The sequence below is a fragment of the Sinocyclocheilus rhinocerous genome, unplaced genomic scaffold (genome assembly GCF_001515625.1).
Source record: "Sinocyclocheilus rhinocerous isolate Xijiao unplaced genomic scaffold, SAMN03320098_v1.1 scaffold752, whole genome shotgun sequence".
In the NCBI taxonomy this organism is placed as follows: Eukaryota; Metazoa; Chordata; class Actinopteri; order Cypriniformes; family Cyprinidae; genus Sinocyclocheilus; species Sinocyclocheilus rhinocerous.
The window spans coordinates 1753186-1767256 of record NW_015639777.1 but is presented as its reverse complement, the minus strand read 5'-3'; the positions used below and the strand labels follow the sequence as shown (position 1 = coordinate 1767256).

At 44.7% G+C, this 14071-nt stretch overlaps 1 pseudogene; it reads left to right on the top strand.

Annotated features, from left to right (window-relative positions):
- Nucleotides 1-9195, top strand: part of LOC107751905 (carboxypeptidase Q-like) — a 68100-nt pseudogene extending 58905 nt beyond the window's left edge.
- The last annotated feature ends 4876 nt before the right edge of the window (nt 9196-14071 follow it).

Below are 14071 nucleotides of genomic sequence, written 5' to 3'. Positions count from 1 at the left end.
AAGGCGGTTTAGGCGGTTTGCTCCAGCCCCAGAGCTCGCTTCAGTGTCTGCTCCAGCCCCCGAATCCAGCGCTCCTGTTCCCTTCTGAGCTGCCTGCTCCGCCAGGGCTCCCCGAGCTCCATGTTCTGCCATGGCCTCCTGAACTGTCTGCTCCGCCATGGCCTCCTGAGTTCCCCGATCCGCCATGGCTCCCCGAGCTGCCTGCTCCACCATGGCCTCCTGAGTCCCCTACTCCACCATGGCCTCCTGAACTGTCTGATCCACCATGGCGCCCCGAACGGGTGGGCGCTCTGGAGGTCCCTCAGGACAGACACGGGAGAGCGACCACCCCCCCTCCCCGTTGGATGTTGTGAGGCACGAGGATGCGCCTTTCGGGAGGGAGGAGTAATGTCAGACTCGGTTCCTGTCCCGTATCATGTGTTTTCCTCCCCCACGTGTTCCGTGTCCCAGGTTTCCCATGTTGATTGTGTTTGATATTGTTCCCAGGTGTTTCTCATGTTGATTGGTTATTGATTTCAAGTGTTCCTCATTGTGTCCCTCCTCTAGTCTAGTATATAAAGTGTGTTCTGCCCCTTGTTTCCTGTCCGGTATTGATCGTCTGTCCCCATGTCCTACGTGTGGTTTTCTCTGAATGTGAAATAAAGTCTGTGATGATGCTGGATTCTCCTTCGTCTCCTCGCTCCTTCACAGTAGGCACTCCAGTCCCTGAGTGTAGCACAGAAAGGGCTACAGTTCCCATGTCGAGCCCAAGGAGGGCTCCAGTCCCCAAGTCAAGCCCAGGGAGGGCCACTGTTCCCGAGTTAGGCCTACGGAGGGCCTCTAAAGACGATATTCTCCCCAAGGATTTTTTTTGGAGGGGGGGGTAGTAATGGGTCCGTCCGTAGTGGCCGGGCCGAGTGGCGAGGTCAAGGCCACGGAGGCTGTCCAGCCATGGCCTTCTGAGTTCCCTGCTCCGCCGTGGCCTCCTGAACTGTCTGATCCGCCATGGCCTTCTGAGCTGCCTGCTCCGCCAGGGCTCCCCGAGCTCCATGTTCTGCCATGGCCTCCTGAACTGTCTGCTCCGCCATGGCCTCCTGAGTTCCCCGATCCGCCATGGCTCCCCGAGCTGCCTGCTCCACCATGGCCTCCTGAGTCCCCTACTCCACCATGGCCTCCTGAACTGTCTGATCCACCATGGCGCCCCGAACGGGTGGGCGCTCTGGAGGTCCCTCAGGACAGACACGGGAGAGCGACCACCCCCCCTCCCCGTTGGATGTTGTGAGGCACGAGGATGCGCCTTTCGGGAGGGAGGAGTAATGTCAGACTCGGTTCCTGTCCCGTATCATGTGTTTTCCTCCCCCACGTGTTCCGTGTCCCAGGTTTCCCATGTTGATTGTGTTTGATATTGTTCCCAGGTGTTTCTCATGTTGATTGGTTATTGATTTCAGGTGTTCCTCATTGTGTCCCTCCTCTAGTCTAGTATATAAAGTGTGTTCTGCCCCTTGTTTCCTGTCCGGTATTGATCTTCTATCCCCGTGTCCTACGTGTGGTTTTCTTTGAATGTGAAATAAAATCTGTGATGATTCTGGATTCTCCTTCGTCTCCTCGCTCCTTCACAGTAGGCACGCCGTGACAGCAGCAAATCAGAATATTAGAATGATTTCCGAAGGATCATGTGACACTGAAGACTGGAGTAACGATGCTGAAAATTCAGCCATCACAGAAATATATTACATTCTAATTTTAAGAAAACAGTTGTTTTAAATTGCAATAATATTTCAGTTTTTTCCTTTATTTTTGAAAAATTCATTTAAAAAAATCTTACCGACTGCAGATTTATTTTTTTTGCAGATCTTGCTTTTTTTCCCCTGCATCTGAGACAGTGTTTTTTATTGTACCTTTTGTACCTATCTTGTACTTTTTTGCTTTTATTTGCCAACATTTGCTTCTATCATAGTAATTTTTTTTTCAAGCTAAGAAGCCACTCACTTAGCAAACATGGCTATACACATGTAATGTGTTTAATTTATACTCTTTTTTGTGCTTCCCTCATACAAAGGGACTTCAGCAGTCTAATGACTAAAATAACTGCATTAATTGTTTGAGTTCAGCCAATGATCTGTGAAACTGGCTCTGAAAAGTTCAGGATACTTGGCAGAAGTGAAGAGAGCTCACATGGTTAATCCTCAGGAGCAGATTTGGACAAGTGCAATGTAGTGTAACATTTAATATTTTCACACTCAGAAAACAGGTAGAGTTTGCTTTTTATGACTATTGATCTTTTCTATTGCTATTAAAATAACAAACTGTGACCAATATCTTCAATATTTCCAAATAAAAAATATCTGTTTGTAGCATTAGAGTGTCTTCTCTGCATTTTTCTGGTTTAACAGTTACAGCGGGATTCAGAAGTCTGAACCACTAGTGAAGATATTTCCACTTTGCATGCTTCAAATTTAATGAATTTTTTTCTCCATTATTTTCTTTCATTTCTCTTTAGCATAAAAAAGTAAAAAGTTGAAATGAAGAATGAACATAGTTTAACAATTCAGGTCATCCATCACGTCCCAAAGAGCTTATTCTTCAGTGGAAGCAAGAACATCTGACCTTTTTTTTTTTTTTTTACCTTGAATGGTCTTTGTCACAGATCTGCTTACATTTGATTTAGTGACCTATAAATATAAATATTTGATGTTTGTTTTATGTCATAACATTTTTTTATTCTTGCTTTACAATGTGATTTCAGATTTTGGGACCCCACTGTATAAGCAGTCATTATCTCTTGTGAAAAGTCACGCATGGCAGCTATACTGCCTTCTCCCATCATCATATTAAATTACTTGAGCATTAGAATATATAAATCTCATTAATGTCTGTAGTCACCAGTCTGATTGCTTTAACCATCAATGAACTGTGGCACACAAGAGGATCGGTTGTTCCCCCACTGCACTGCACACAGTGCTATCAGATGAATTGACTACATCACTGCAGGAAAAATGAACGCAGCAGGAGGCATGTAGAAATGAATGGAGAAATTCCACTGAAGTTTAAAACCAACACGTTAAACAAATGAATCACCTGCAAAGCTGTCTAAACAGGCACAGCAACACAGAGCAACTTGAGCTGGTTTCTGTTTTCCAACAACAGATTTTGTGCTGCATTTGATGTGTACACAATTTGCTCTGTAGTTCTTCCCCTTGACAAAGCTGCAAACTCAAACATGAGATCTTGGCATCCCCTTTCAACAGCTTCTCTCAAGTTTAAAATTGTAATTTAAGATGGTTCTGTTACAGTCATGGCAGCTTACCAACTCAAAACTGGAACTTGATACAGTTTGTATTTGCTGTTGGATATTGTAGAATGGACCGCAAATGTGATGAAGTATTATGGGTATTTATCTTCAGTGTTAAAGGTGCGCTCCGTAATAATCAAAAAATCAAAATCAAAATAAGAGTTTGATAAATTTACTGTCTCTTTTTAGATATTGTAAGTTTCTTATACTCAGCAAAGCTGAATTTATGTGATCAAAAATTTTATTACAGTTAATATTATTACAATTGAAAATAGCTGTTTTATATGGAAGCCCGTTTCCGCCTGTCACGAATCCGGTCTATAAACTACCGTTCACTCACCACCAGAGGTCACCTGCTCTCCACATGGACTCTCACACTACACAGACTGTTACACATCACCCTGGACTACATTTCCCATGCTCCATTGCACTAATCACAAGCTCACCTGAAACCAATCACACACAGCTGCTACCAATAACACACACTATATAAATCAGTCTCACACCACCATTCAACGCCGAGTATTGTTTAGCGTGTATCACTGCTATAGGTGATAGCTACCTTACGGAGCCTGCTTTAAGTTTCCTAGTCTTAGCTTAGTCTTGCCTTCGGCCAGGTTCGGCCTTAGTCTGTGTTTTCTCGTGTTCTGATCATTGCCTGTGTACTTTGGATTACTTCTCTCGTCTTGCCCTGTTCAGATTACGTTCGCCGTCGACTGACCCTCACTTGTTTACCTGATTGCTCTTGCCTTGTCTTCTACATTCCAGTTTGCCATTGTCTGACCCATGCCTGTTTCTGACCACGTCTCCTAAATAAAGCTTGCAAATGGATCCGCACGTCTCACGTCTCGTTCGTCCCGTAACAGAATACTCGGCCACACAAGGATCCAGGAGCTGTTCAAGTGGACATGGGCCAGGTATGGACACCGCAAGGATTTTATTAGACCTTAAACAAGACACGCGATCTCTGGAGACTTATATTCGAGAGTTTGTAGCCATTGCTCACTACTCGGATTTACCGGACATTATTTTAATAGAGTTTTTTTGTGATGGCGTGAATCAACCTCTTCAGTCAAAGCTTAGACGCGAGGGTCCGCATTCGTCACTCAGCCTGTTTTTGGATTATGCTTTGTTGATTGTTGGCTCTCTATTCACTGTGGGTGTCGCGGAGGAGAAACGAGACATTGCATCCGTGCCGCTAATGGCGACCGTGAGATTTTGTCAGCCACAAGCTCAGGGACATTCAAGTGTACTGATCGCTACTCCAGTGATTCAACCCGTTCGTGAAATGGCGGCCGCACACGAGCACACTCACATAATGATGACGACAGTGGAGCTTGTTCATAAAATGGCGGCAACTAGAACGCTCGGCCATGTCACTGCTGCCCTTCATGAGGCAAGTCAAGTCACAGTTGCCCTTCATGAGTCAAGTCAAGTCATCGCTGATCATTCTGAGTCAAGTCAAATCATCACCGATCATCATGAGTCAAATCAAGTCATCACTGATCGTCATGAGGCAAGTCAAGTCACAGCTGATCTTCATGAGTTAAGTCAAGTCATGGTTGATCGTCATGAGTCAAGTCAAGTCATCGCTGATCATTCTGAGTCAAGTCAAGTCATCACTGATCGTCATGAGGAAAGTCAAGTCACAGTTGATCGTCATGAGTCAAGTCAGGTCATCGTTGATCATTCTGAGTCAAGTCAAATCTCAACTGATCTTCCAGAGCCTCGTCACGTCTCAGCTGATCTTCCAGAGTCACGTCACATCACAGCTGATCAGAGTCACGTCACATCACAGCTGATCATCCAGAATCACGTCACATCACAGCTGATCTTCCAGAGTCACGTCACATCACAGATGGTCATCCAGAGTCCGGTTACTTCCTGTCTGCTGCACCCAGAAGTCTGAGGTCAGTTCGTCTGTACTCCCGACTGGTATCTAGCGTGGAGGATCCACCGCTGATGTCAGCAGTCGCAGCTGGTATCCCCAAACCCACTCACTCTAGCCCACCTGTTCCTGAACTAAGTCCCCTGTCTGTAGCGCTACCCATTATGGGAATCGCTTTATGGTGTATTTGGGCTGCATACACCACCACTCAAACTCTAGAGACAGCGGCGGCCACTATGATGTTTCCAGAGGTGGCGACTGACGCTGCAGAACCTCCCGAAGTAGTGGTGTTCGCTGCTGTTGTCCCCGAGGCGATGGCACCTGCCGCAGCTTCACCAGAGGTGGCAGCACATGCTGCAGAACCTTCTGAGGCGGAGGCGCTCGCTTCAGCTCCTTGCACGATGGTGGCGCCCAACAACGCACCTTCAGCCTGTCTTGTCACGGTCGAAGGAACCATTACTGAACTCTCCCCGTATCCTGATGGTCCTACTGTAGAACCTCCAGAGGTGGCGGCATCCGCTGTAGAACCTCCAGAGGTGTTAGTGGTATCAACTTATGAACTCTCGTCCTGTCCTGTTCCGGCCAAGGAGGCCATCTATGAACTTTCTGTCTGTCCCATCACGGCTATGGAGGCCGTCTGTGATCCCTTTGCCAGTCCTGTAATGGCTATGGAGGCCGTCTGTGAACTCTCTGCCTGTCCTGTAACGGCTATGAAGGCCGTCTGTGAACTCTCTGCCTGTCCTGTAATGGCTATGAAGGCCGTTTGTGAACTCTCTGCCTGTCCTCTTATGGCTATAGAGGCTGCTTTTGAACTTTTGTCCTGCTCTGAACCAACCATCTCTGAACTCTCGTCCTGTTCTGAATCAGCCATGGAGGCTGGTTGTGAACTGTATGTTCGTCTAAGGGTCGCTAACGATATTGTTTCTGAATTATCAGTCTGTCCTGTTTCCCGCAATGAGCCTGATGTTGACTCTACTGTCTGTTCCGATCCCACTGTCAATACTAATTTAGTACTGTCTATCTGCCCAGTATCAGCCCATGAGTTGTGTGTCAGTCCAGTTCCAGTCAATGCTCTTGGTTTTGAACAGTCCGTTCATCCTATCTCAGCCAATGCATCCTGTGTTGAACTGTCTGCTAATCTGATTTCGGTTAACAAGTCTGATTTAAAACATTCTGTCTGTCCAGTTTCAATCTGTGAACATGTTATTTGCCCCATTAGTCCAGTCACGATCCCAGAAACCTTACCCGAGCTCCCTGTAGGCTCTAGTAGCCTTGTCACAGCCCAAAGATCCTCCTTTGAACTCTTAGACCTGTCTGTCATGAACTCAGGAACTATAAATAAACCATATGTCTGTCCAGTTTCAGTCAAAAAGCCTGATTATGAACTGTTTGCCCACTCAGTTGTCATCAGGGAAACAGTTGAGGGACTTGTTATATTCCCTGCCTCGGTCCTTGGGGCCGTGAATGCTCCGTCTGTGTTCTCTGTCTCTGCTCTCTCTAAGTTACAGTCTCTGCCATGGTCTCCTGATCAGTTTGGCTCGCCTTCTGCTCCGTCTGCTCTGCCGTGGGTGGTCTTATACTCCGTCTGCTCCGGTCTGGTGGTCATCTGCTCCGCCGTGGAGATCTTCTGTTCTGCTCTGGTGGTCTTCTGCTCTGCCGTGGGGATCTTCGGTCCCGTCTGCTCTGCTGTGGTGGTCCTCAGCTCCAACTGTACTGCTGGCTCTGCCCTGGCTCCCTGCTCCACCGGTCCTGCCTCAGTCCCCGTTCTCTCCACTTCCACGTGGACCTGGCCCTCCGTCCTTCCCCCTGTTCCGCCTGCGCTCCACCGCCCTCCTGGATTATATTGAGTTAGGAGCATCTGGAAGCCGCTCCTTGGGGGGGGCTATGTCACGAATCCGGTCTATAAACTTCCGTTCACTCACCACCAGAGGTCACCCGCTCTCCACATGAACTCTCACACTACACAGACTGTTACACATCACCCTGGACTACATTTCCCATGCTCCATTGCACTAATCACAAGCTCACCTGAAACCAATCACACACAGCTGCTACCAATAACACACACTATATAAATCAGTCTCAAACCACCATTCAACGCTGAGTATTGTTTAGCGTGTATCACTGCTATAGCTACCTACGGAGCCTGCTTTAAGTTTCCTAGTCTTAGCTTAGTCTTGCCTTGTCTGTGTTTTCTCGTGTTCTGATCATTGCCTGTGTACTATGGATTACCTCTCTCGTCTTGCCCTGTTCGGATTACGTTCGCCGTCGACTGACCCTCGCTTGTTTACCTGATTGCTCTTGCCTTGTCTTCTACATACCAGTTTGCCATTGTCTGACCCATGCCTGTTTCTGACCACGTCTCCTAAATAAAGCTTGCAAATGGATCCGCACGTCTCACATCTCGTTCGTCCCGTAACACCGCCACTTTGAGAAAAAATTTAATTTTGTAAGTCATAATACTTTCCAGAAAAAAAATTCATTTAATTAAAAACAATCTTACTGACCCCAAACTTGAATGGTAGTATAGATAGATAGATGTGCATTTTAATGCAAGAGTAGCATCATACATTGAAAATATAGTCTTTAATTTAGTCTAAATAAAAAGTTTAAATATATAACCAAATAGATGTTTTAAAAACCATACTGATAGTTGCGTTTACATTCGAGGTTTGTTGGAACAGCCTCAACCCTGTGCAGTTTTTTTTCAGTTCGCTGCCCTTTAGAATTGTCCCCGTAGCGTGCATTGCACCGTACACCTCTCACTATTGATTCTAGGGCAGAGAATAAGCGATGCTTCACCAAGCACCCTTCTATGGTCAAACAAAACTCTGTCCCTGAATTTCCAAGTGAATAAAGAATCTTGTGGCTGGTGCCTGTTCACATATGGTATCAGTACAGAAATAGATGGCAGGCAAACAGGCTTTAACTGCAACCACATGCATTCTGGATTCTATTGCTCCTCCAAACAAAGAGAATGAGGCCTGCAGTGGGATATAGAAAACGTTTTTGTGAATGTTTGTGTCACACTGATCTTAAAAGGATTTTGCATGAGTGATGCTGTGTTAATGAGTCACTGTTGAGGTCAGCTTGTCATCAGCTTCACTTGGATCAAGGCCTAGGAATATGAAAACCCATACAGAGTTTAAAACGAAACAAAAAGAATAGTGTGCAGTCATTTTGTAATAGCCCGAAAATTATGGTAAATGGTAATTTACACACCATGTCATTTGAAACTCATATGACATTCTTTTTCAGTGAAATTCAAGAAGCAAAAATCAGAAGACTTTTTTCCCATGCTGTTACTATGAAAGTGGCCTGGAGCTTTCAAGTTTCAAATATGACACAAAAGCACCAAAATGAATCATAAAATTGGTTGATGTGACTCGCGCTATATTCCCAATGTTCTAAAGCCATACGATAGCTTTGCATGAGAGACAGAATGAAACTGATAATATTCCCCTCCAGTCAGATGCAGCAACCATTGAATTAGTGAACCGGGAACCAAATGCATGTAATATGTGAACAAATCATTCAGATCTGATTCAAAAGAATGATTTGTTCAGAAATTTGACAGACTGTATTTTCCGGAAAATAAGCTTCCATGGTTTGTTTCTCACACAAAGATATCATATGGCTTCAGAAGATTTGAAATATTCATAATGCTTATATAATTGCATGGTAAAGAATGACCAGTACATTCTTGTGTGTTTGGAACATGTGGGTGAGTAAATGACGATGGAATTTTAATTTTTGGATGAACTATTTTAAAGAGCAGACGTAAGCCGGACTATTTAATATTCTAAGGCAGAAGGACAATTTTCACACATATGAATCACACCATTTCAGTTCTGTTCATTATGTATTTTTCCCAGGCGCCAGCCTACACACTGCAGACCAGAGGTACTTCTGGTTCCACCATAGCGACAGTGACACAATGAGCGTCCAAAACCCTGAGGAGATGAACCTGTGTTCCACTGTTTGGGCCGTGGTGGCCTATGTGGTCACTGACCTGGACGGAATGCTCACCAGATAGTGAGTCATTCACAAACGACTGAACCCCCCCCCCACCATCAGCTTAAGAACGGGGTCCCGAAGGGAAACCTGGCAACAACAAACAGCTCACAAAACACACTTAAACTAAACTCAAAACAATTACAACCCTTACAAACTTTCAAACACCCCACTTACCCTATTTAAAAGGAAGAAGCTACTTAACCTTAACCCTCACTATACCAGTCCTCCGCATCTCCCATTCCTACTTCTGGTTCAGCAACCGGTGCACCTAGGAAGCAATTTAAGAATCCAGAAGAGGCAGAATACACAGAGGACAAAAACAGTTACGCTAAAGGCGCTCTAGACAGTGCATCTGCAATCACGATGGAACTGGACACTGCTACGCCGCCTGAATTTTCGGCTTCACCGAAGGCACCCGCCCCTGTCTGAGTACACGGCCAAGATAAGCCACATTCGACTTCGCAAACTCACACTTTGCGAGGTTGACCGTGAGCTTTGCCTCCACCACACGTGTAAAAAGTTCCCGCATACGTTCTAAGTGAATATGAATACTATTAATTAACTGTGTCAATTGCGCCACACGCTCCGCTGGCAAATGAGCAAACAATTTTCCCAAGTTAGCCAAAGTCTGTGAGTTTTTAAAACAATCTATAGACATTTGTTCTACCTCATCCAATGCATTTTCAATGTCTATATAATCAGATTTAACTGGAGCTGGATCAGCGACACATGCCGTATGAGCGTGATTTACAGTAGAATGATCGTTACTCACAGAAGACTGAAGTGCACGAGCAAAATAAGGTTTTAAAAGATTAACATCACAAAGCTGTGTGCTCTTTCTATGTTCAGGCGTTGAAATTATATAGTTTTGCTAGGACACCTGTGTAACAACGTTTGTAGTCACGGGAAGAAGGAGGTGGGAACCGGCGAACATTTAAACAAAACTTTAATCAAATAAACAAACACAAAATGAAAGTAAAGCGGCAGCCCCTCGCGGACGACTGCCACACACAAAACACAAAACAAACTCCAGACCTGGTCCTCTCTCGTCCGACACTGTCGTCACTCCTCCCTTTTATCCTTCCGGAGCTCCTCCGTGAGACTCGAGACCGGTAAGTGGTGCAGGTGTCGCTCATTATCAATTACTCCACCGGCCTCGCTCCGTTCCCACGGCTCTCGGCCCCGCCCCCACTCGTCACATACCCCCATCGCCCCTCGCAGGCCGGGGGGTACTCCCGAGACTGCGCTCTACTCCCCCCTCCGGGGGAGCCAATCACGGCGGCCACGACGTACCTGGGGGTAAGGACAGACAGATGAGGCGAGAGAAAAGGAGACGGAAGGATGAGGAGAGACCAAAACACAAAATAAACTCCAGGCCTGGTCCTCTCTCGTCCGACACTGTCGTCACTCCTCCCTTTTATCCTTCCGGAGCTCCTCCGTGAAACTCATGACCGGTGAGTGGTGCAGGTGTCGCTCATTATCAATTACTCCACCGGCCTCGCTCCGTTCCCACGGCTCTCGGCCCCACCCCCACTCGTCACAACCTGCTTCACAACCATATAGGGGCCTGCAAACTTCACCTGAAATGGAGAACTAACCATGGGAAACAGAGCCATTACCTGGTCATTCGGACTAAACATGCGTCGCTCAGCACGTCCGTCATACCACAATTTCATTTTTTCCTGAGACAATGCCAGTTTTTCTTTCGCTAGCATCCCAGCCGTAAAAAGGCGATGTCGAAACCCATTCACAAAATCTATCAGGTTTACAGGAGGTTCCACATCCTTCCAATTATCTGCCAATGCTCCCAACGGACCATGCACTTTATGCACAAGCTCATTCGGAGAAACCCCCAAGCTTTCTTGTGTAACTTCTCTAGCTGCAAGCATTAACCAGGAAAGACCTTCCTCCCAGTCCTTACCCAGCTCAGTGCAATAAGCTCGTAACAGGGATTTTAACGTTTGGTGGAAGCGTTCTTTTCACGTTTGGTGGAAGCGTTCTAAATTATATTTATGATATAAAGTGACTGCTTCTTCAGAAGGCTTGGATTAAACTGCACGATTCATATTAATTAATTTATTTATGAACTTTCTGAAGCTTAAAAGTTTTAACTTTCAATGGAGAGAAAAAAATCTCTCAGGTTTCTTTAGAAATATCTTTTTTGAAGATGAAGGAAATTCTTATGAGTTTGGAATGACATGAGGGTGGAGAATTACATTTCAGTTAAATTTAAAACATCCTACTAATTGAGATACAATCAAAAATCCTTGTGTAGGCTTGTTTTTCATCAGTTAATCTAAAAAAAAATATTAAAAGTGGTTAAAATTCAAATTAAAACTGGTTTCAAAAACACTTAAGTCTCAAACCGTCCTTTATGAGGTTATCAGAATTAGTGTTATTTATAACGTCTCGATTACGTATGGTAATCCTCGTTCCCTGAAGGAGGGAACGGAGACGTCACGTCGTGACCGATGAATTGGGATATCGCTTCGATAGACCAATCTACTTCGAGTGTAAACTAAACGAGCCAATGCACATTGGCATGCAATTATTGCATCCAGCTGCCGCTGATCACAGCGTGAGTATAATAAGGCAAGCTTCCGAGAGTGTGCTGAACTCGTAGTTCTCGAAATAAACATAGAGCAGAACGATGTTGTTGCTCGGCTCCGAAGCGAAAAGCTGGTATGCATTGCACCTGCTGCCTTATTATACTCACGCTGTGATCAGCGGCAGCTGGATGGAATAATTGCATGCCAATGTGCATTGGCTCGTTTAGTTTACACTCGAAGTAGATTGGTCTATCGAAGCGATATCCCAATTCGTCGGTCACGACGTGACTCGTAGTGACCGGCTGAAAGGGAACACAAGATAACTAATTTATGGTTGTCCCTCCCTGTCCCTATTAAGCTGAAATTAATTTAAACTGTGAAAAAATAATAGACTTCAGATAAATAAAACTTCCTTACATTATTGTAATAGTGTGGACCTCTTTATGTGACGGTCGGGAACGAGCTGGCCGTGACATAAATTGGGTGGCTCGTCCGCGATCCTTTGGAGTAGGAAATGTTGGTGAGTAGCTATGTGATTATTTTTGTGAATGGTCACCTTTTTGAATGAGAACTCCGGTTAGGAAGAGTGTGTCCAGCTGGGTTGTGTATACAATCCTTCCGACGGAACACTGGTTGTTGTTTTGTTTATTATTTTGCCTTTTTTTGTTTTTGAGGGTTATTCTGGGTGGAGTTTTAAATCTCTGTCGGGGGTACGCTTTCGGACTTTCAGTTTGACTGTTCGTCACTGAGTTTAGCGTTTAATGTCGCCCCGAGCCCGGTACATCCTCGAAGACTAGATAGGAATTAGTTAGTGTTTTCTTTCAGATAGGAGCTGGAGTGTCTCAGTTCACGGAGGTGAACCTATTCAGCAAAATTTGTGAATAGATACGTTTGTGTTTTTTTTTATAGTGCGTTCTTTTCTTTCCCACGAACCTACAATGTGTTTTGACTTGTGGTAAGTCTTTGAAGTTTTTGTGAATGAGTAGGTTACGTAACGGACTGACGTAGTTCCTTTTTGAAGCAGTGGCTTATGGGAAGTGTAGTTCTAGTAAACTCATCTCGCTTGCGTGAGTTGTTTTTGTTTGTTGTCGCATAGGTGTGTGTTGGAACGAAGATGTCTTCGCTTGTCCCTCTGAATATTTACTTGAGAGGTGTACAAAGGAGCAATTATTACAAATCACCGAACGCTTTAGTATCGATCTTACTAACGTTACTCAAGATAAGAAACTGAAGGAAACGCTTGTGACAACTCTGAAACGATCACTCGTGGATAGAGGAGTTTTAGAGGTAAGAACTGAGTCTATTACTCCAAGTGAATCTTCGGTGTTTTCTCCTTGTGATGTTGATGTTGAAAGTGAACTGAAATTTCGAAATATGTCACTGCAAGAGAAACAGCTGTATTTAGATGCGGCGAAAATCCGTGCTGAGCGTGAGGATCGCGCTATGAGAGAGAGAGAGGTAGAAAGAGAATTTGCAGCAAGGAAATTAGAGCAACAATTATCTGTACGAAAATTGGAACTTGAGTTGGAGAGAGAACGGGAAGATAGAGCGTTTCAGTTAAAGAAGTTGGAGTTGGAGTTGGAAGCAAAAAAAGCGGAAACTCCGCGAGTGGATATGTCTTTTGCTGAATCGCATCAGTTGGCAGGTTATGAACCGGTGTTTGATGTTCACAAGAATGTGAGATTAGTTCCGCCATTTTCTGAAAAGGAAATAGAGAAATATTTCTATCACTTTGTTGCTTTATCTTTGAAATGGCCGAAAAAGTTTTGGACTTTATTGTTACAATGTGTTTTCACAGGTAAAGCCCAGGAAGTTTATTCTGCTCTCACCCTGGAACAGAGTGGCGAGTATGATATTGTGAAATCTGAAAGACTTCTGTGTTACATGCATATGAACTCGTGCCTGAAGTGTATCGCCAAAAATTTAGGAGTTTTAATAAAAGTGATGAATGCACTTATGTTGAATTTGCAAGGGAAAAGGAGAATCTATTTGATCGATGGTGTACTTCAATGAAAATCACCACTAAAGAGCAGCTAAGAGAATTGGTGCTTTTGGAGGAGTTTAAGCACTGTGTTCCTCATGCTGTGACTACATATCTCACTGAACACAAGGTGAGTAAACTTTCTGAAGCTGCTGTTATGGCTGATGAGTTTGTGTTAACCCATCGTGGATCATTCAGTTCAGTCAGCCTTAAAAACGACATGAGTAAGTCCAAGTTTTGCTCTGAAATCAAGTCAAAGCCTGTTGTGATGGGGCAAAATATTAAAGTGGCAGTAGTTGAGAAGTCTAAGGCTGCATTTTCAAAAGATATGGTATGCTTTTATTGTAAAAAACCTGGCCATAAGA